Here is a 23,502-nt window from a genome sequence, read left to right on the forward strand (position 1 = left end):
TTTTTTATTTCAATAACGCATGAGTAAATAGGGATATGAACGCAGATTTAATATAGGCCCATAGAATTACGGGGACCGGCAAGGATTTGGAAAGTCTGAATGCAAGTCCTGCTTACACCTAACAAGTGCTGAAGTGGGACATAACCAGAGGTAGAAAGGTCTCGGAAGCACTTGGGAAGAGGCTTCCCAAGACCTATCCAGTTCTGAACGGAGAGACCTAAGTAGAATTTGTCAGGTCCAATTATTCGACTCGGGTAATTGCTCAACGATCATGGCTGGATAGTTGGAAGTGCCAATCTTGTGAAATTCTCATTTCACGTGAAACCCTCGTATTCGACAAGTACACCGTATGCACGAGAATCTCACGTCTGCCTCCCAAACGTGAGAGGTAAAACCACCTAGTCTCAACTCCCCCAATTTGTTTGAGTATCTGAACCTACGTTAAATCAACATTACATAATTTTCGTAATGCGGAAGCGAATGACAGGAGCCGCATCTATTTACAAGCGTTTACAGTATTATTTCAATCATCTTGAAACATCCAATCACATTTTTCTTGTTTAAATAATAACCAGGGGTATAGCGCGAATTGGACGCAAGAAATATTTATTCAAATTTTATCATTTGGACCGGAAAATTAAAATTTCATTGAATATTGAAAGAAGCTAACTGATTTTTCAGTACCAGAATAGAAATAAATGTCATGTAAATTTAGTGTTGTTAAAAATTTCAAATTTTTTTATTTGAAATTTCAAGAGTATTTTTCTAACAGCGCAGTTATTGAATTCCATCAAATATTTATAATCGTACAAATGACATGTAGTTTATCACAAAAACCGACGTAAATCTATCCAACAAACATAATCGATCGCGAGTGGTTTTGAGTTCAATGACCGGGCAGAAAGGGTCGAGCTACTATTGCGCGGGCGCTGTAAACTCAGACAGCACGAAAATACACATCTCATGTACTATATTGGATAATTATGAATGCACTCGTGATAATTCCGTCCAAGCGGAATTGTTGGTGGGGTCGATAACACTTCATCATTGTGTTGCAAAATAAAAGTGGGGTGGCAGGGTATGAGAATGCAACTAAGTGTCTGATACTATAGGCCTTCGTTCAACATTGTTCGAGGACTGTAATGAATTGATGACCGGTTAATGCATATGGTACATGATTTTTTTATGGTCATGTCACGTGAGGTTGTACAATTCACCATAATTTGGGATGTCTGTTTAGCCGGGAAACTATGGGAGGTTCTAGAATGTTGTTGGCCGCTTTAGAATAGTACAGAATCTTCTGGAATGTGCGGGAATTGTCATCTTCATAATTTTATCATCTAAAAAAATTTTTTAAATAATTAATTCAAGAGCTCATGAGATAATTTCAGAATTTTTCCAAAGTATATTGTTCTTATTCATAAAAATGATAAGCATGATGATATTTATCTAATGCCCATGCACGTATGTTGCAATCCGCAATAACAATGACACCGTCGATACCAATCTGAATGATTTTTTCGCCCCCTCAAGCCCCCACATCGTAAATTCAGCGTGACACGAAAATAACTAGACGAAATATCTACTCGGATGTATCTAAAATGTTTCGCACTCAGAAACTAGTTGGGTGTTGAGGAACACGTGGGCTTGAGGAAAGTGAAACGGGGAGATGGCTGGGGCTATTTGCTGGTACAAACTTCATAGATTACGTGTGAATATGTCACACCGTTACGCTCTCATATGTGCATAAGAGAAAGAGCTGTGGATTAACGGTAACAAACCGGTGGACTCGTAAATCCTCGGTCGTCACAGCTGCCTTAAAATGCAACTCTGTTGGGCTGATGTTTATGGGGAATCGATGGACCGTGAACGGGGAAAATGCAACATTGAACGACACTGATTGTGAAAAGTTCAATCGGGGAACGATTAAGACGTGGCGCATGCCATTGCTGGTGAGTGGTTCACTAATTGCGAAAGTCATTTATTTGCAGCCATTGATGACTCATTTATTTTTCCGTCTTTTAGATTAAAAGGTGTCCCTGAATTGAATATATTAATTCATTTTATTCTCCAGTTTTTGCTCTATTTTATGAAATTACGGAAATTTAGGGAGAGGAAAACATGAAATTTGCGACTTTACTGAACACTTCGTGAACATTTCAATTTAAAATTGAATTCAAATGCTATCAATTGAATTGAATAAAAGAAAAATCCAACAGGAACATTTCAAGTTTGTCGGCTTAACCCACAACACCATCTCAGTTTTATTTTCTTAGCCTAGGTCAGTGTGCCAATCGAGTTTCCTCTCTCAACAAGAAAAACGAGAGAAATTGTGGGAAGTGAAAGAAAAGAAAAAATGTCACTCGGGAAAACTCGAGAAAGTCATAAGTGCAGGGGGTGAATGAACTCTCCTCTGCAGACCCAATTGCCCGCTCATCCGCTACACCCGAGTGTCGCGTTCTCTTCTTGATCGAGCGCGCACGCCTGGCATAATCGAGAGTGAGAATTTCTGGTGCTCATTAAGTTCTCATAGTTGAGGTAAACCATTTATTTTTCTCCATCTTCTTTCTGCAAATTGTGGGTCCCGTGGTATTATTCTAGTGACACAATCAAGCACATGCCGGAAGAAAGTCGGAAAAATTCAGTGGCACAATCGCCATCAAATGGCGATCGTTAAGTGATACTCAAGCCCAGGAGTAAATCTCAAATGTGCCTGGGCGACCGCGTTTTCTAGTCGTAAATGCGTACAGACACCCTCAACTTTGATTATAGCCAATCTCATCCAACTAGTTGAACTAGCCGAGCGAATCCTGGTGTTGGCGACACCGTCAGTTACTGGGCTGTGCACACTCCATTGTTGTTAACTGTTGGGTAATGGATACATATTTATTTAATCCATCACAGCACAATGAAATTTACAAGTTTGTAGATTTCTTATATTAATTACAAGGAAAAGATGTTTTTTTCAAGTTTTAGACCAAAATTAAAAAATTGCAACACCTGAAGTAGAAATTTCAAGTTTTTATATTTATTGAAATTTTAATAATTCTGTAGTAAAGTGGTAAAACGAGGTAAGTTAACTTACCTTTTCGTGGAGTTTTTCGGAAATATCTCTGAAATTAAAGGAGATAGCGAAATTTTTGTCAAAATCTTTTTTGTAGAGCTAATTGAGAGCTACGAAAAAGGTCATTACAAAAATTATGCTATCTCCCTTAGTTTCGGAGATATTTCCGAAAAACCCACCGAAGAGTTAGTTAACTTACCTCGTTTTGCCTCTTCACTACAGAATTATTTCACAAAATAATTTTGATCTACACTATTATCATGGTTTTAATGATGTTTTTTTAATAATAATAATTCCAAAAAATCAATATTATCGTTCAGGTCAGATCCTTGATCCAAATTTCCCCTCGATATTTTCAATTTTTCGTAATTAACCTTGCGATCAAATTATTATCAAACAGTAAATCGATGCAGGCCATATCACAATACAAAATTCTGTTTAATTACCTCCATTGCGTTACTCCCGCAATTACCAGAATTTGAAAACTTTATTATTATTGTTGAGATTCGTGACAGTATATTACAGACATTGGAATTACATGTCTACCATTTCGTGTCGGAGCGAAATTCGCAAACTGCAATTCTTATTCATACATACGTGGTTATTATGCAATGACGAGTTTTATTTTCACCGGGAAATGATGAAGAAAGTTCTCGAAGTATTTCCGTGCTTTGGGGAAGAGAAATAAGACGAAAATGATGAAGAATAGATAAACAAAATTTTAATTCATTTGAACAATTGAACAAAAATCCCCTTCATTCCGTCGATCTTCTCATCAAATTTTCATACTTTAATATTTAATAAATTCACTGAAATTCCAGTGGAAATGTCAATAGTTGCAAATTGTTGAATTTCTACAAATAAAATTACCTGTTTAATCCACAAACAAAGAGTTAATTATGAAGAAAAATGGTTTATCCACTCCATAATTCTCTTTCAATCAAATTAAACAAATAAATCCATTGAATGAGCCGTCGGCGTCCGTTTATCGATTGTGTAATTTACCAGGATCTCCGGATAACATTTTTCTCCCCCAACGACTTGAATAATCATGTATAGAACAGCAGGGGGGATGAAAACTATTGCGTGACACATTGATACATGTAGCCGATAGTTTATCAACGAAGCAAAACGACTATCACCGATGAATATTCAATTGATAACCCGAGCCCTGGTCCAGGCGCCCGATCCCAGTGATAATTCCTTGTGAAACCTCTGATTATTGCCGGCAATTTAACCACACGATCAGAAATATTTATCCTTATCAGCGCTATCATTGTCATTTCTCAAATCACCATCGGATTAACATATTGAAACCTGTGATCACACGACGCTAATTAGTAATTTGTATTCATTTGCAGTCTGAGATTGGCATATCGGGGGGCTTTTGCCAGCATTCAATGGCCGTTTTCTGACGATAAGAATTGCTAGTCGCCGCTCTTCATAGATACGGCGATCATTGCCCTCGTTCTCGGTTAATTACATTATATAATAATAATCCGTTAAAATTTTTCATCGCCGATTTGAATTCTTCACTATCTTTTTATGTATTCTATGAAAATGTGAGGATAGGAATTGAATTTATGGAATAATGTTGGCTCATTATTCGAAAAAATATATCAATTTAATTATTTTCCCTAGACATTGAACAATTAGAAATTCTGTTTTTGTGAATTCGATCACAGACATTAAAAATGTTAATCTCCCTCAATTTTTTTAAAAGAAAAAAACAATTTGAGAAATTTTAGGTATGATGAGCGAAAATAGTTTGTCAAGATAACGACAAGACTCATTAAAAAGCTTCCAGAGAGACATTATTTCCCAATGGAAAAATTAAGAGAGATTTCAACTATTCAGAAGAATGATCCGATGCAGTTGAACAGGTCAACAATCCGGTGAAAGTGCGCATGCCTCGTGCTCCTCAATCTTGTAATAATAATCCTCCTCCTCATCCAATACTCAATTGTTAAAGTCAATCCATAAATTAAATCCAGAAAATTTCCATGAAATTGTTGCATTAGCCAATCGCTGTCTTCCCTTTTTAGTGCTACTAACAATAAATGAGACCGAAGTGTTATAACAATGTGCCAGATTAAACCGAGCCATAGAGTCATCGACCGACGAACCTGAATGCAGTAAAGATTCAAAGCTTGCACATCTAAATCCGTTGCAGGAGTTCAACGACCGTACACCGGAGTCGCATGAACTCGGGACAATTTCTATTTAAATTCGAGAATCCTTCGACGTTTTCATAGGTCGGTATCTTCGGGTCATCTCCAAAATTTCCACTGAGATGATTGGATTATTATTTTAGGTGTAGCCAATAGACCCAGTATATTTGACAAGTATGGCTCGCTTGGATCGCAAAACTTTTCCATCGATAGTTAACGAGTATGAGATTCTAGTATTAGTTATGCTGATATACTGGAAATTTATATAATGATTAACGAGAAAATTAAGTGAGAAAGAGTCTGTTGGCCACAAACATTAGTCCTTTTATGATAATTCATCAGGACAAAATTTATGATATCTTGAGGAGTAACGAGACGTGCACAATGTATATTCGATCAAACAAGTAATGATTTGAAATTAAGTAAACGGACGATTTACTCTTAACGACGGAAGTTGAGCATCTCAACGCTTCGAGAAACCAAACTACAATCATCCGAATGATTATACATTCATCTCCATTCCACTCTGTACACGGAGAGAACTGTTCAATAAAAATTACGGAAGTCACAACTCGCTCACCGATTACGGAATCGACTCAGAAAATCTGGGAGACCCGGGTTCGATTCCCGGCTGGGTGAAGCGGAAATTTTTTCTCTCTAAATTCTAATTCTCTTAGAATTCTTTAATGCCTAAAGGAGGTTAGGCGGTGTTTGAGGTGAATTTGAGAGTGAATTTCTGTGGTTCCTGGTAGCTTAGTCGGTAAGAGTGCCTAGCGCGTTTCTGGGAGACCCGGGTTCGATTCCCGGCTGGGTGAAACGGAAATTTTTTCTCTCTGAATTTTAATTCTCTTAGAATTCTTTAATGTCTAAAGGAGGTTAGGCGGTGTATGAGGTGAATTTGAGAGTGAATTTCTGTGGTTCCTGGTAGCTTAGTCGGTAAGAGTGCCTAGCGCGTTTCTGGGAGACCCGGGTTCGATTCCCGACTGGGTGAAACGGAAATTTTTTCTCTCTGAATTTTAATTCTCTTAGAATTCTTTAATGTCTAAAGGAGGTTAGGCGGTGTATGAGGTGAATTTGAGAGTGAATTTCTATGAGATTTCTGATGAACATGTCTCGTGAAACATGTCTCGTGGTTCCTGGTAGCTTAGTCGGTAAGAGTCCCCGGCGCGTATCTGGGAGACCCGGGTTCGATTCCCGGCTGGGTGAAACGAAAATTTTTTCTCTCTAAATTCTAATTCTCTTAGAATTTAGAGGGAAAAAATACCAGCCGCTACACGACGGCTACCACCGGTATCCGGTATGGGTGACGGTATGGTAATTTTTCACAGCAGATTCAGATAAAAATCAGTTCCGTAAAATTTCCTACAACCACATTTCGCTCCGAAATTACGGAAAAGATACGTAATTTTTATTGAATATTTCTCTCCGTGTAAGAATATATGAAATAATCTACGTGTTCTGTTCTCCAAAGGAAAATTTTTCCTTGCAATAAAAAAAAATGTCAATAATAGGTGTGCCCGTGCGAGTACTGAATATTCCACTGGCATACATTCACCAGTATTTAGCAATACCCATCATCCACATAATTCTCCAACTTATTTGCTGACGCACCCGCTGCGTCAGCGATTATCCTGTTTCCATACTTCACAACTTGTTGAACTCGTTGGGATCTCAAACAACAACAATCATATAAACAGAAGGACAATTGATCATCAAAAACACCAGAACACCAAATGACGAGTAACAGTTTGAAGCTGAGTGAAGACACGAGAAATTCGAAGAGGAGTCCTCCTCGACGATTTCATGCATCAAGCGGTGGTTGTGGAAATATCCAGCGGCACCGAGGAAAGGTGGAGTGTCCCAGGGAAGAAAAGACCGTTTGACGAGTTTCCGAAAAACTGAAAAAAAGGCCAGTGTGCATCAGCAGGTTAGTCGACCAAAAGAATTTACAAACTCAGCGGGAAAACTATTGCTAATTTTTGCTTCTTGCATGTACTCCACCCTCAATCCCGCTGTTTCTACGGGGGATAATTTACGGGTTGTGGGACAGACTGGAGCGCGGCTGCTGGCTTGTTAATTTATGACCAGTGCATGAAGAGAGTGTGAAAACCGCAGTCATAAAATTTTGGCCACAATACTGTGACCGCACTAACCCCATCATAAATTATCGTTTGACGAGACGTCGCTCGTTGTTATTTGAATATTCTTGTGATATTGAAACAATTGTCGTTTGCGGTTGGAGAGGATTATTCCTCCCCAGTACAATAAATCAATTCCCCTTCAAACAGATGCATTTTTTTCAACTATTACATTTTACCATCGATGAAAAACCATTCAAAATATTGCCCAAACTGTTGCCTTAATTGGATCAATCCCGATTTTAGAATTATTTAAATTGAAAAAAGAAAAGAAAACAGGACGGATGTTCATCAATGCCCTTGAATGAGGGAAACAGGTGTAGGCGGAAGTTCTTCTCAGCCTTAAAAAACTACAAAATAAGAAACCAGTTGTGCGTCCCTCACCAAAAAAGATCCGTCGAGAGCGAAAGTATGACGATTGTGTGAGCAGAACAAAAAAACCAACGAATATACCCGTCCAACAGCCTTGTCTGTCGTGACTGTATTTTCTAACGCAAGTTGGCCTGCTCACGGACGGGTTGGAATAGGCCATCGACTTTACCGCTAACTTGCCGTCTCGACGGTTTGGCATTCTCCTACATCTCACCTGTCAAACAATCTGAAACGATTCACGCTATTATCGCGTTGTGGTGGTGTGTAGGTGGTACTTTCACTTTCCCAATTTTTTGCGGATGAATTTTCTTTGTCTCTGCGAGTGAAATGATTTACTGAAAATTGCGAAATACACAGGAGGAGAGAATTTCATGATTTTTCAATGAAAATAAAATCGCAATGAACATTGAGAAAATAATTGTTACAAAAATAATAATTTCTGATGAACATGTCTCGTGAAACTGTTGCGAATATCCTTGATCCTAATGATGGGTCAACCGTGCCAATTGGCCAATGCAAGTAGTTGAACCCGATATACTCATTTTAAAATCACACATGTCTGTGATTTGAAATTAACTTTATAAAGTCCAACCAACCAATACAATCTGCTCAAAATGCTTGGAATCCTGAAAGAGAGAATCAGCCGTATTATCTAATCATCGTGAGAGCCCGAAAAATTAGCGAGAATTTTGAGGTGAACGGGAGGAATAGAGGAGTGTGGCCTCAAGACCACGAGGCAAGCGGCGCGATGGTGAGGCCTGTGTTTCGCGCAAGCGCGCAAATGTACGATATACCCTGACGCGGTCAACTCACTCGCGCACCGCACTGCACGCCATACACAACCACCACGCTCTTTTCTTCGCCACGCGTGACCACGCGGTCAAGTCATAACCGAAGAGCCAAATAAACATTTGCATTAATATCGTTAATCGATCGATTTACCACTAGACTTGTCGATGAAAAATCATTGATAAAGCAAAGTGCGAAGTGCGCGATTTTTTTTGTTAAAACAGACTGAAAAAGAGGTTTCGAGAGACTGAAGATTTAAGTGGAGTTCAATGAGATTTTTCGGTGTTCCAGTGAACACTTTGAGTGAGGATGAACACTTGTTTTGAATTGAGTGAGTTCAATTGACGTGTTATGTCAGTTCTGGAGAGGAATTCAAATCAGGAACACTAGGATATTCGTGGCTAGTTGAGGATAATTTGAAATTAATAATAGAAAAACTGTCTGACTGTTGACGTGGTATGATAGACAGGCGAGTGGAGGACTGGTGTGTTCAAGTAATGACTGTACAAGAATTTAAGCCCCGTGGGGCTGGAGATGGACAACAGCCAGTTGGTGACATTCTCTCACCACCGGAGTCACTTGATAATGACAAGGAAGCCTCCAATTATCGCGAGGTCTTTCTCCCCCAGGACAGCGAGAATCTTCTCGGTCGAGTTTTAGCTGGTGAGCAAATCAAAATATCCAAATAATTTCCGCAATAAAACAATCTCGATTTAATTCAAATGGGAGGAATTGATACGAAAAGTCTCGTAACAGGCGCTTAGCAAGCGGAGGCGGCAGTTTCACTTTCCAGCGTTGGAATGTAGGTCGAGGGACCCGGGACGAGGCTAGTTCGTTGCCCCTCGACGGCCTTCCACTCGGTGTTGGCAATTTTTTTTCTCTCATTTCTTATCCCATCCCCACCACCACCACCTAGCGCGCACACTCGGATTTTTATCCCGCAATACGCAAGCAAAATGTATCTGAATGTCTGTGTGTATGTGTTTGTGTGTGTGTCACGTTGATACAAGCTCTAGCCTAGATAGAGTACGACAGCGCCTGCTCCCCCACTCTTCCGAACTCCACACACATACGTTCCCCCCACCAGTTTCTCATCGACATGCGTCCCATTGGCCCGAGAGCGGCAACTGGCAGGAAAGTGGGTCGACGGGGCCTTGGCGCGAGGCTAGTTCGTTCACCCTGCCTCGACCCGTAACTGGGGCAAGATGAAATTAACCGAGGTATCCCCCACCACTGATGGAACAACCTCTCTCCCTCACTCTTGCCTCGTACTGGGCAGTGAAAACACTCCTCTCCTCTGGATCACTCTCTCACTCACTTCAGCTTGCTTCAGCATAACAGATACAAATGCAGTTGTGTATGTGTACATGTTAATGCGCCTGTCGTGTGGCCCAGCACTCGAGTCTACGGAGTTCAATAAACTTCAACTGGGACTCTGTAATGTACCCCTCCCCCTTTGGTTTACTAGCCTCCCCTCTTCGTTCTCTTCCTCGCGAATATATCCCCACCCACGGACTCGCCGTCGAAGGTCACCACACACTTCTATTACTCACATCTATCGCCTTCGGAGTACATCAGAGTTGTTTTTTATTTTTAGGTAATTGATAATTTTGTCTGTTTTTGTTTGTGGAGTTTTTTTTCGGGTGGAAAAGGGGGGCAACGGCGCAATGTCCACAATTTTTGTTGAAATGAGACGCAACTTTCGGCGTAATTAAAACATAATTTCCTTTTCATATTCAATTTATTCTTTATTCTGCTCTCCAATTGAGGGCGAGACAGGAGGGAGCGGAGGATTTGGGAGTTTCTCGTTTTTTTTTTTCCAAGGAGATTCCGTTATGTAACTCGGAGTGACCAACGGGGCCTCTCGCGATATTCCCTCGTCATCTTTTTTTTTTTTCACCAGGTGAAAGTGGTACATTCATCGAACGACCCCGTGATCACTCTCGCTTACACTTTTACTTCCACCTCCACTTGCTTTATGTCTTACCTTCTCTCTCCTCACAATTATTGTGGTATGCTTTCACCAGCACGTAAGACGCCCGCGGTTTTCCTCACGCACTGCAGAGCAGTGCACTGACCTGCCTCACTGCCACGGTCCGGCATGTGACATTTTTATTTATCGCGAATTATGAGAGTTTAGTGTACGCGCTGGGATAAATGAGAGTTGAAACGTTATTTTATTTTTATTGCTGTTTGCTAAGGGCTCAGGTAGAAATTCGAGTGTGCGGGAGGGTTGGAGGAACAGGGGAGGGGAGGACCCTTGCTGAAAATCCCTTTATTACCCATCATCACTGTTAATCCTTCATTACCCTTTGGATTTTCGAAATTTCAAAATTTTCTACCTGTAAATGCCTTTTATTTCACTTGGAATTTTATGACTCATTCAATCTTTCTCATAAAATTTCCCCTGATAATTTTATAAAAATAAACTGTTCAATTTTCATAATTTTCTCGTTTGTTTTTCTTTATTTTAAAATTTCATAAAAAGAAAAAACAGACGTTTGCCATTTGTCCATATCTCCTGATCAAATGATACGGCTTGGGAGTCAACTCTCATTTTAAAGTAGACAAAAATACCTCGAAAATGAAAAAAATTTCATTCAGTTTTTCATTTGTAACTTGCTGAAACAGTTATGAAGGGCTGCAACACATGTCTGTTTACTGTTGTGTTTTATTCATTTTGGTTTAAGATATTTTTGTCACAACTTTCAAATAACTAATGGGTTGATGAATAGAATAAAAGAATGCCCTGATGAAGATCATTTTGTGGAAATAGTAGAAGAATTGTTTTTTCTCTGAATTCTTCCTAGTCTTCAATTCTAATTAAGATTGCTGCTACGACCGTTAATGACTGAGGAAGTGGAAGTTTAAAAAAATGGACAAAATCCACTCCCCCATTCTCCAATCATCAACGATTGAGGGAACTCCATTTTACCCCATTCTCCTCCAAACATGACGACGGGGTGAATAAGTGCCCTGTTAAAAAAAAATGCCCGAGTCGCGTGTTGTGTGTCGAAATGAATATCTGGCCTCCGGCGTCTCCTCCTCGTTCCTCCCTCTCTCACTCCCCATTCGGGTATTTTCTAATTGCGTTGTGCTGACGCTGACGACTGGCTAACCTCAAAACCAAGCTCGTCGAGCTCTCGGGCAATGGCCTAGCCTCCTACCGGCCTCAGTTAACCTCGATCTAGGTATACACACTCGATTCTATCTGTCTCTCCCACTCTCAACTATTTACACCATCGGGACAATATTGTGCCCTCTCTTACTCGCATTTAACGCCGGCCAATTGCGGCAATGGTTCGTCGGACTGCGAGGCGTTCTCGGGGTCGTGTCTAGCCTCACGGCAGGCGCCTAGACGTATTTGCGAATGTGTAACTCAACGTGAGGGGGGAACTAATGAAAGCTATCGGCATCCCTTTCGACGATTGTCCTCCGCTCTTGTGGATATTTTTCTCACATTTTCCTTTCTATATCACTTTGCGCTGTCTCGATTGCAACTAGGGATGGGGGGGATAAATGGCCTCAAGGTGAACAACCTCGAATCGTGTCGGAGGCTCTTATCTCCCAAGCACTTGGGGATTTGCCTTATCGGGCCAATTTTTTATTTTGCTCGTGCGAAAAATATCTTGATAGCCATTTTCATTTCATTGCCTTCGAGTTTTTGTAATTGTCAATGATTTGAATGATTTTTAATATTTTTTTCATTTTCTGTGAGGAAAAGAACTTGAAAATTCTCCAAAACCATGAGAATGACGGAGGGTTATTGATTTTTTTTATGTTCCAATTGATGAGAAATTATAAATTACGGAGTCACGGTCCAGGGGTACGAAAGTAAGAGTGGTTGAGGCCCATCAGCGGTCAGATACCGGTGAAAGGGAAGCGGAATTTTGTACACACGCGAGGAGAGAACAGGCCCCACTCGGTGAATGATCCTGGGCTATAGCCTCTCACCAACATGCTCCTACTGATTTCTTCTTTCGCTTTTTTATCGACTTTCCCTCTCGGTCACTGGGAATTGTTCATCTTTTTTTTACTCGTCCCAGTCCACTTTCTCCGGATGACTCGGCTGATTATGCAATTGCAGTGGTTGTCAACGGGGCATATGGGCTTTTTATCGGTTGTTTGGGGTCTCCCGGGGTGGGGTTTTGGTGAAATGCGGTGAACATGCACTGGCCCCATTAGGAGAAGTACTTAACGCGCTTTATTCGGCGGAAATTTCGAACGAGTGCCTGGTACGGGGAGCGCGCTACTCGGGGGCTGTCAATATATAGGGTGAGAGGTCGACGGGGGCGACGACCTGTGACCCAGCGATGCCTGAAATCGTTGATCTCAATCGACCTAGCCCCGTCAAATACCCAAGTGTTATTTTCAATTAAAAAAAAAATTAATTCATCCATCAAATCGCGAATTTCACATTTATCTCCCTCTTTCAATTTATTTTTTAAACTCAAAAGATAATATTCATTTGAGGGATGGAAAAGGATATTCGACTTATCTAATGTTCAAGTTGAATTCGCGGAAATAATCCAATGGTTTTAGCAACAGGGATTGTTACCCAATAGGTCACAGGCCGACGGTAAGATCTGAATAAACGGAATGTTATAAAATTGTCAACTTACGAAATAGCGAATGTGGGCTGACCTCCCCCGGGACATGGAGCTGGCCTAGTTTCAATGTGGCACCCTAGCCGGTCAACGAACTCACGACCTCGACGCTCACCCCAGCCCCAGCTAAATCACCCACCCACCCACTCTAAACACAGTCCTCTGGAGCATGGGACATGGGCACTTGAGCTTGCCGTTTCTCCGGACTGATTAGACCGTTTGTGCTATTTCCATTTTATCCTTTTAATTAATTTCCTACGTTTAAAAATTTATTAGTGAACGAATATTTTTATTCATTTCGTAATGCTTTGGGGTAAAGTCAAGAAATTAAATGGGCTGAATATGAAAAGCAATGAGTTTTTTGAGGGATAGTATTTCGAAATTTTTATAATCTAAACATTGAAAAGAAAATTTTGACTTAATTTTTTTAGGAAAAAAGTTCATTTTTTAAATAAAAAATCTCAAGTTTAAACGAACATTTTTTCGTTTTCCTCTTGACCCCCTGGGGTGAAGAAAAAACTTTAAATATGTTCATATGCTTGAGACGAAGATTGAGAGCAGTAAATTTTACTTTTTGCCCAATTTTTTTTCCAATACTGTATTTAGTGCAATAAAACCGTGGGGATTTTTCAAACGGTCGTGCCACTAACTTTGAAATTACCCCGTCCGTTGGGGTCCCGTTGAGAAAATGTGCTCGCAACATTTTACCGTTTTTTTTGCATAGTAGCTCTAGTGCAGCCATGCCGATATTTATTACAGCGCAGAGGTAAAATTTACAAGGAAAAGGTTGAGCAAAAAATTTGCCTTTAGGCCCCTAATCCTTTGGGCTTAACGTCTTTACTCTTTTACGACGGGACACTCCCGAGTTTTATGGAAAAATTCGGGTAGGTAGAAGGGGCGGGGGGAGATTCCCCTTTTTTGTCCGAGTAGACACTGTTAAACAACCTCAAACTCTAGGCAATTTACCTCCTCAAAAACCCCGTTAGGGACACGCCGGGGGAGAGGGTAACGTCTCGACCCCTTTTTATTTTTATTACTCACCCTCCTTACCCTTTTTAAGTTATACAGTTATTGAGGCACATGGGCACAATATGGCCCGCAGAAGGAGAAAGGTATTGGACTTTTACCGTCGGGATTTTTCTTCCGAAATATGAAAGCCCCCCGCCCCCTTATTTTTTTCTCCATTCGGACCGGGCATACCTTCACATCGTAAATAAAGGACAACGAGGAAGAGTTTTGGAAGAAGGAATTGATGGTCGAGAGCAACTCTTGCCGTTTAACGGGGCCCTAATGTAATTTTTGAAACTTCCTTTCTGGAGATATTTTATTTCTCGAGGGATCGTATTCCCGTGAATTTGTTTTGAAAGCCAAAGTTGAATTTTTTATATTAACAAAATCTGGAGATTGTATACAATGAATCTGTCGCCAGTCTTTCTTTTATTCTCTTTAATGTTTTTATTTTACACATTAAAAAAAATTCTTGCTCCTCGAAATTCTTGTATTTTCGACAGAAAAGTTCAAATTAAAGAACAAATCTTAGCAAACAGAAAACTCGTCATCCGGATTACTCAAGAAATTAATTCCTTTAAAAAATTGAGATAAAAATACTGAATTCGCAGCAATGAAAAATTAATCGACCATCGCAAACTCGAAAACTGGGCTGTGAGATCGTTTACCTGAAGCGAATATGTGAGCTGCTGGAACGGAGTTACGAGGTCACTAGCGTTGCACTCGCGCTCTAAAAGCCGATAAAGACAAAGAGATAGAAAAAAAAAAGATACGAAAAATGGGTTCGTCGATCGGATTTTAGGACGCGTCCAATTCCAAATAATCTTTTCTCCGGCGTAATATTCTGACTTTATCCCACGCTGATGAATGGCTTCCGTGCTTCTATTTTCGTCACAGTTGCCTAGAATATTCGGAGGCAATCTGTTCAACAACGGGATCACTAAATGGGGCGGAAAATTTCGAGTGCACCGACCCCACCGCTGAATTAATTGGGTCGCAGAGTCAAATCAATAATTCACCGCTCCTATCATTTTCATTTCAACCCAAAAATATTCCCCACTTCTCCCCATTCTCACTGACAATTGCATTTCAACACGGAAGATAGAAAAACACAGGCGAACGAGAGCAGCAATGGCTCGCAGTGGCTGTTTAGAGATTACTTCTGTAAATCCTAAATTCTGTGCACATGTCGCTGAATCACGTTTTCCAGTGAGAAAACTATATACTTGATGCACCGGTAAGTGCATTCTCACCTGCACATAACTTATTTTCACCATAAATAAACTTCAGGCCATTAAACTCGATTACGAGTGAACTAGTGGGACTTTCACGTTTTCTTAATTTACTTTCACACGGAACAATTGCAATCCTATGCACCAACTAGATCCTAAATTGCTCAATTACTGGTATTTCCTAGCATTTCATTTAAAATGGCCATGTTTTGAGCAATTTTAGTAAAAACTACGCTTTTTTACAATCCTCTCATTAATTCTTTACATTTATTTTTTAATTTATTCAACACGGAAAAAAATATACTTGAATTGAGTATGGGTACACTGTTAGAAGAAAAAAGAAAATCGTTCTCTAGAAAACCATGCCCCCCATGCTTCAATCTCGGGAGATGACGGAAATTTCGAGAAAAATCATTCGCTCCGAGCATTAGGGGATTTCGAAACATCTAGAAAGCATCGGGTCATCACCCTAAAACCAGGTCTCCACATGCCTCGCCTCTCTGCTTGACGTCAGAGCCTCCTCTCCCACCCCCGAATGAGGGGAGTATTCCACCCCGCTTCTGGGCCTATGAGTCGCACGCAGAAGAGAGCAATGCCCTCGGTGTCACGACCCTCAATTCGGTCAACCTCGACACACATCCCCCCTCCCGCCCCGTTTTGGATTGTTTCTGATTCCCCGGGATTTTCACGACGCCAAAGCTCCCCCGAAAATTGAGGGGTATGACCGATATCCAACGTTAGTCCTTGTCTTGTGGGGGTGATAAGCCGTCGACTCGGTTATGCATCATCTCTATTGATCGTTCATTCCTCGAATTTTGATGCCCCTTAATTGTGATGGCCTTTTCACAATAAAACCAACACTTTTGTCAATATTTTTGTCAACAATTGTTGAAGATAGGTTGAGACAGGGAACCTGAATAATTTGAGACTTTGACACTTTTAAAAATTTTTTGGAATTCAAGCAAAAATCTCCATTTGACTTTTTAATGCTGTGAGATTCAATTCAATTTGCGGACGATCGTTCATCGAATTTTTTATTCAGACGAAAAATGAAACTGAGATGAACACTGAAAATAAAAATGATATATTGATCAAGATGAGAAAACATTTTTTACTCGAAATTTCAGGAGCAATTTTCTAATGAAAAAGTGTGAAGTGTAAGAGTCCCGATTACGTGTCTGTCCCGACGCACTTTTAAAATTTTCTGGAATTCAAGCAAAAATCTCCATTTGACTTTTTATGCTGTGAGATTCAATTCAATTTGCGGACGGTCGTTCATCGAATTTTTTATTCAGACGAAAAATGAAACTGAGATGAACACTGAAAATAAAAATGATATATTGATCAAGATGAGAAAAAAATTTTTACTCGAAATTTCAGGAGCAATTTTCTAATGAAAAAGTGTAAAGTGTGAGAGTCCCGATTACGTGTTTATCCCGACGCACATCCGACGTAACCCGCCACTATGTAATCCCAAAGATGGTTGTGCAATTTATCCCAGTACTGAATATCCAGGTTTTATGGTTGCCCCTTATGACTGGGTGCAGCATAAGGTCCTCCCTCTCAAGACACACAACACGTACGATGCAGCCAATCTTCGGATTGCACTTGGCTTCTTTCAACATAACTTTCACAAAACTTTCTAGCTGTTCTCGTTTTCTACGTCGGTCAACAACCGGACAAAGAGTCCATGACTCCTCCTGTCCATCGGAGTCCTCGCATTATCATTCATTATCATTTTTTTCCCATTGTTTTTTTCCCTTTCATGCCGTGAAATCGATGATCCAGTCATTTGATATCTCTCTATATTGTAATAATCCAAAATGAGGGTCAGACTAAGGATCATGGGGGTTGGCGAGCGGCGCGAACAAGGGGCGTAGCCCCCCAGTCTAAGAATAAATATCTGGACCGATTTAGACAATCGCGCAATCTAGTATTACGGAAATTCAAAGGATTGCCTCATTTAAACCGAAAATTCTTATATAAAACCCGCTGGATTTTCATGTGCGTCACACCTAAACCAGTGTGTGATGTAATTTCTCTTTCTTCAACGGTTCTGTGACCGAATTTTTCGTCCCGAACATTCTCTTTCCCACAATCTAACCCTACCGTCGTTCATCAGTTACAAAACAACCGAAGAAAACTAATAATCGACCATTATCAACAAATAATGATAAGTGTTGACTGATTGTCGCCAAAAATTGGCACGTAAACAATGCTCCACCAGAGTTCTTGTTTTGTGTCATAAACTTGCAGTGAATAGTCCAAATGACGTCCAAGTGTTCCCTCCAGATATCCCATCTGCATGTAGAAAGTAATTACAATTCATGTGTTTGAAATAGTGTAAAGAAGAAGAAATAATGAACGAGACGAGGCGCATGCGTCACTGATCTCAAGGCCTCGGTGCGTATTAGCTCTTTTGCGTTCGCCTCGCGCTGTCCCACTTTCCTTTGCGCTCGGTCAACGACCCGTTCAACTCTTGTGACCACCCCACACCCCCCCTCCCCCGCCCGTTCGAGGTAAATTTCCAAGGTGGAACCAACACACTCTCCCGACTCAACACACCGCGCACGCGTCACTCCCCCACCTCGAGCACTCCTCCCGTCTTCTTATCACCGGTTACCCCCTCCGAGACGATTCAAGTGGAGGTTCCATGATTATTCACTCGCGGCGCCACACTACTTCACGATTAAATTCGCGGTGTGTCGGTACTGTAGATATCGCGGAGGGACACATGACTCTGCACATGAGTGGGTCGGTAAAGAGACTTTTGGCGGCTATCAGCGGGAAGTGATGAGTTTCCGCGGCGCCCAAGAGGTGGTGATATGAGATACAATGGGTAATCCCTCCCCTCCCACCCCGTTCATGTTCAATCATTTCGAATTATTACACTGATACAATGATTTTCATTTATCCCAAACGAGATTCGTTAACTATTAACGAATGGTAGAGTTGAATATGACCAAATGAATATTCGTTAATAGTTAACGAATGGTTCACTTGAATGGCGAAAGTCAAGTCAAACAAGGCTCCTCAAATATACATTCGTTAACTATTAATGAATGAACATTTGGTGGGACCGAATAGACTAACCTCCAACCAAAATCCATTCGTTAACAATAACTAATCCGTTCTATCAGTGTACATTCCAAGAACCGAATTTCGGTGAAATTGTTTGCAGTGAACGGTCATCTTATTTTCATGGAAGAACATGTCATTATTTTCAAACGAGATTATTGACAATTGACTGATTATCTATCGCATCTGATATTAATCAAATTACATCGTTAAAAGCGTTTGTCTGAAGTTTCAGGCACATTTCTAGGAAATTTTAATCGCATTACTGTTCCAATGAAATTTCCAAGAAATGTTAGCTCCACATCGCATTAAGTTAATTAACAATGTAGTTTAAGTTCATGCCTTAAACACCTCTGTTTACCTCTCACAGAAAAACGATGATATGTCTCTAATATAATCTTCTTTTTATTCCAGGTAAGTCACTGACGCATCCAAATACTACCCCCACCAGTCCAGCAGTAAGTGCCACACTCACGTAATTATTTACCCCAGTATTCCATTGACGCACTTGGGAATAAACGCACCGCGCCCATACATCGTCACCAATTACCCCTGGGGTTCGTTGATCCCGTTCACATAAATAGCGATCATCTTGGCTCCTAAGCTCCCCCATGTCCCGGTTAATTTCGAATGATACAACTAGAATACCTCGAAACGCACATATCCATCTTCAATTGCGAGGATTATAAATATATTTCCACTTAGTTGCAATTACCAGCCCCCCAGCCCCCGTGTGTACCCTCAACGCCCACTCGTACCGATTAAATCAGATGACGTCAACCAATTTGTTCCCTCATCCAACGCAACTCCAAAATCCAAAACTCACGCGCTGACTTCCAAAAGTATCGCTCTTGCTCATCATTACGTTAATTTGTCAACTTAAACCAATCGCGTTAATAGCGTTTATTAAAAACTAGTAAAGCTAGATTAGTTTATGCTATATTCTTTTATTATTTTTTTTTTCGCCGCGTCCGTCTTATCATGCTATTGAATTAGCGGGAATGCAAAGAGTGCACTGATAGAACGGATTAGGTATTGTTAACGAATGGATTTTGGTTGGAGGTTAGGATCTATTCGGTCCCACCAAATGTTCATTCGTTAATAGTTAACGAATGTACATTTGAGGAGCCTTGCTTGACTTGATTTTCGCCATTCAAGTGAACCATTCGTTAACTATTAACGAATATTCATTGATTGATTGATTGATTGATTTGATTTATTAACTGTAAGTTATGTCTTACAAATTGACACCAACAAGTGGAGTCGCCAGAGGATGAAAGTAATAACAGCAACAATATATTACAAGAAATAGTAAAAATAAGTAAGAGTAAGTAAGAAATACCAAGATCTAGTGCACATAGTAAGTGAAAATCATCAAAGTGACAAAATAAAGCTAAATTGAACAAGGTAGTAAAAGCTATTAAATTTAAATTAAATTAAATTAATCCTAAAATGCAGTGTAAAAAGCAGTAGCTGGCAATATGTGCTCAGTAGACAGCGACGGGCGGGCTCCCAGTAGAGATGATTCATTGTAAAATGAGCATGAAAATTAGAGAAAAAGGGGAGGTGAGTGAATGGGGAAGAAAGTAGGGAAAATGAATCACGAGGGGAGGAATAAGTGCAATTAGTAGCGTCGGATATGCAGTTCATTATGGAGAAGTAGCTGTCTCAGAGCAGCATTGAAAGAAGCACTTGACGTGAGATCACGCACAGATGAAGGAATAGAATTCCAAAGGTACGTTGCGGAGATGAAAAAGGAGCATTGTAGAGCATTTGGTCATATTCAACTCTACCATTCGTTAATAGTTAACGAATCTCGTTTGGAATAAATGAATTATTCTATCAGTGTGGAAAACGTTAAAATCGTCGATTTTTTCTTGAATTCTGCGAAAATACCCGTAAATTCGATTTTCATCATTTCATTTCGATGAAATGGATTGAAAAAATATAAATCGACTGTGCAATATTTTATGCGATTATTATATAGAATAGGGAGGGAACAGGGGGAGCTGGTATATGTCATCACCGGGGATCGCGTGGGCAGCCAACGCTTGCGCAAAAATCCTGTCATCCCGTTCCCACCATTCATGGATCAACCCCTGTATATAGTACAGCTTCTGACTTGTCCCCGAGAACCAACAGTCCTTCTCTGCATACTGTTGATTATCGTGCTTTACTAAAACGTCGAATAAACGACTGAACATGTTGGGTAACGGTGAAACGTGCTGTGACGACAGTCAAGTCGGGAATGTACCGGAGGTAATGGTACAGTCCGGTGAGAGGAGTCTGGACCCTTCGGAGGTCTGTGAGGTCACCATTGTCATCACAGAGGCGACCGATGTCGGAAAAAGAAGGGCTTATCGACAGAAAGGTATCGAACCTTCCCTTCATTAATTGCTTCATTAATTCTTCATCTTCGTCATCTCCGACCGCAATTAAAACTGATGTTAATTGGCTTTCGGTGCATAGAATTTGAGAATGATTGTTACATCATCGGGTTTTGTCGTGAACTTTGGAGTGGTTCATTCGTTGAGAGAGGATTTAATGAAGATTTTCAAGTTTCGCAAGCATTCTGAAGGGGTGGCAGGGTACCCTCATTTGACACCGAAACTTATCGATTTTAAGCCCCCGGTGAGGCTCTCACGTGCTCACTGACATTGACATTGCCCGTTAGAAGGTACTCGACAGTCTCTCTCCTCTCAAAACACGTAACATCGCCATCTTGCGGTGGCGAACTCAGTTTACGTAATTTCAGTTTTGTAGATTAAACTTGGCAGAATCACCGCGCGATGTCACTGTTTCCATTGCCATTTTATCGGTAATTTCAACTGGATTGAATTCTCAAGTTTGAATTATTAGCTGAATGCAGTGCTGCTTAGTTCTTCCCGTTAAGACAGACAACCGGAAGAAGAGGGAAAAATTCAGCGCCATTGTTACTCACACAGACTTGACGAGCATTATAACCCTTCTCGTGAGAACATTGCGGTACTCGAGTGTTGGATAGTAAATCGTGGGAGAAACGGGGGTTGGATTTTTGCAGGACGGATTTATGACGACGTTTTACGAGCGCTCACGGCCGACTGCAAGACAGGAATTATCTCGGGATGATGATGACAGTGGGGAGGATGAGGAAGAGGACTAGCTCTCGTACATTGTTAGAAAAAATATTGCGATTTTATGAACATTTGACTGGGAATTTTTACGAGAGTGACATTGAATTCGATTTAGGAGTAAACATCATGAATTTTAAGATTTTATTGAAAATTCAATAGATATTTAGTTTTCAATTACGCTCAATTTTCCCAACTTCCATTAATTCTCGTGGAATAATTAGACTGAAATTTACCAATTTCCTTCATTTTTCACGCAATTTTGAATTTTCGATGACGAAATTCTCTGAAATTTCAGTAGAACTATAATATGATAGAAATTCCAAAAAGTATACCAGAATATTCAGCCAAAAATTGCCTCATTTTGTCTGGCCCACATTTGCAAATCCACATACTCCGTTTCTCAACATGTGCACCTAAAAAATGAAGAATGGATTGCACAAGAGCGGACATTGGCGACCGAAAAAAAGAACTTTTACTCAAAAAGAACTTTTACTCAATACTCAACCTGCTACAATTACGAATTACGAAAACTATTTATCCCGTCGATCGAGACTATAATGTTACCTTCGTAAAAAAAAAAATTTGTGGATGTAGGACAGGTTTAATAAACTCTAAAGGAAGTCCTAAAAAATGTTCTATTGCGTCACAGCCATTATCGAATGTCTGTTTGTCTCAGTCTGACCGTTGAGTACCGTTCCAAATAGTTTTAGGTGGGATCGAGAAATAAAAAGAGATATTGGTGGTCATAATAAAGCAACGGGGTCTACGGCCGCTATTGAGGTCTCTATACAAACTCGAGTGCACGCGCCGCTAAGAGTTTATTGCTTTAAGCTCACCATCACACTGAATGTCCCTTCCTAAACGGACATAACTTCAGTGGAAGAAACGAAGAGAGTCAGCGGCGTTCAACCAGGGAAAGAACAGTTACGGGTTTGATCGGGTCCCTGGAGCCATTGAGGCCCATCGAGGTGATGATCGAATAAGAGGAGAATAAATTTAGTAATCTTATTCGGAGAATTAATCCTCATGGAGAGTACACGCGTAATTAACAGAAATTACTAATCGATTGCAATCGCAGGACCGAGAGACGAGGGAAAAAGGAGTTCGAGCGTATGTGCGGGCGGGCAAACGCGCGGTGAGAGTGCTTTCACCTTTCTCCCAGGCTCCATCTCTGTAATGGTGAGGCGACGGTCTCTTTTCAACGTAAGAAGCTGAAGGGGTTCTCTTTATCCGCGTCTCTTTCGCTTGGAAAGCTTTTACTCTCGATCGCAACGGCGGTCAATGTTCTCGGTGAAAGCAGTCTATTATACGTACTACTGTCTTTTAATGCCGGGATTATTGATACTGAGGGTGAAACATGAGGATTCTGGGGGATAGGGGGGTTCCAAACCCATTCTTAGGACTTTTTTTTCATATTCTCATAAGAAATTCATTCGTTGGAGGTTTTGGAATAAATAAATCGGTTCTTTTGGAATAAATAAATCCGTCGATTTATTTGGAATATACGAGTTTATTCATTTCCAAGAATAACAAAGGGAAAATTAAACCTCATTGATTGATAAAATTACAGAAGAGAATGAATTTCATAATGCAAAAATTAGATATTTAACGACTGGCAGTTATGTATGGGCCTACTTGTCGAAACGATTGGGCAACGCAAACTGAGCGGAGTTCATACCGTCCTGAATGTCGGCCACTAACCCCAGTTTGTGAATCAAGGCCGACGTTACGGCTCTTACTTTCACGAATTAGTGATGAAAAGGATTAATTCGGCAATTAGAAATTACGTTCACCGTCGTGAATGAATTTTTCAACTATTCAGAAGTCAAGTGGAGCGAAAAATCGTCTCGAGTGAAAAATATTTCTACAACTGCTCAATCACAATTGCCGGGACCACAGAGGTCTCCCGGTATTATTTGCCTGCAGGCGT

Source organism: Diachasma alloeum, unplaced genomic scaffold (genome assembly GCF_001412515.2).
Source record: "Diachasma alloeum isolate Michigan unplaced genomic scaffold, Dall2.0 Dall_scaffold_00180, whole genome shotgun sequence".
In the NCBI taxonomy this organism is placed as follows: Eukaryota; Metazoa; Arthropoda; class Insecta; order Hymenoptera; family Braconidae; genus Diachasma; species Diachasma alloeum.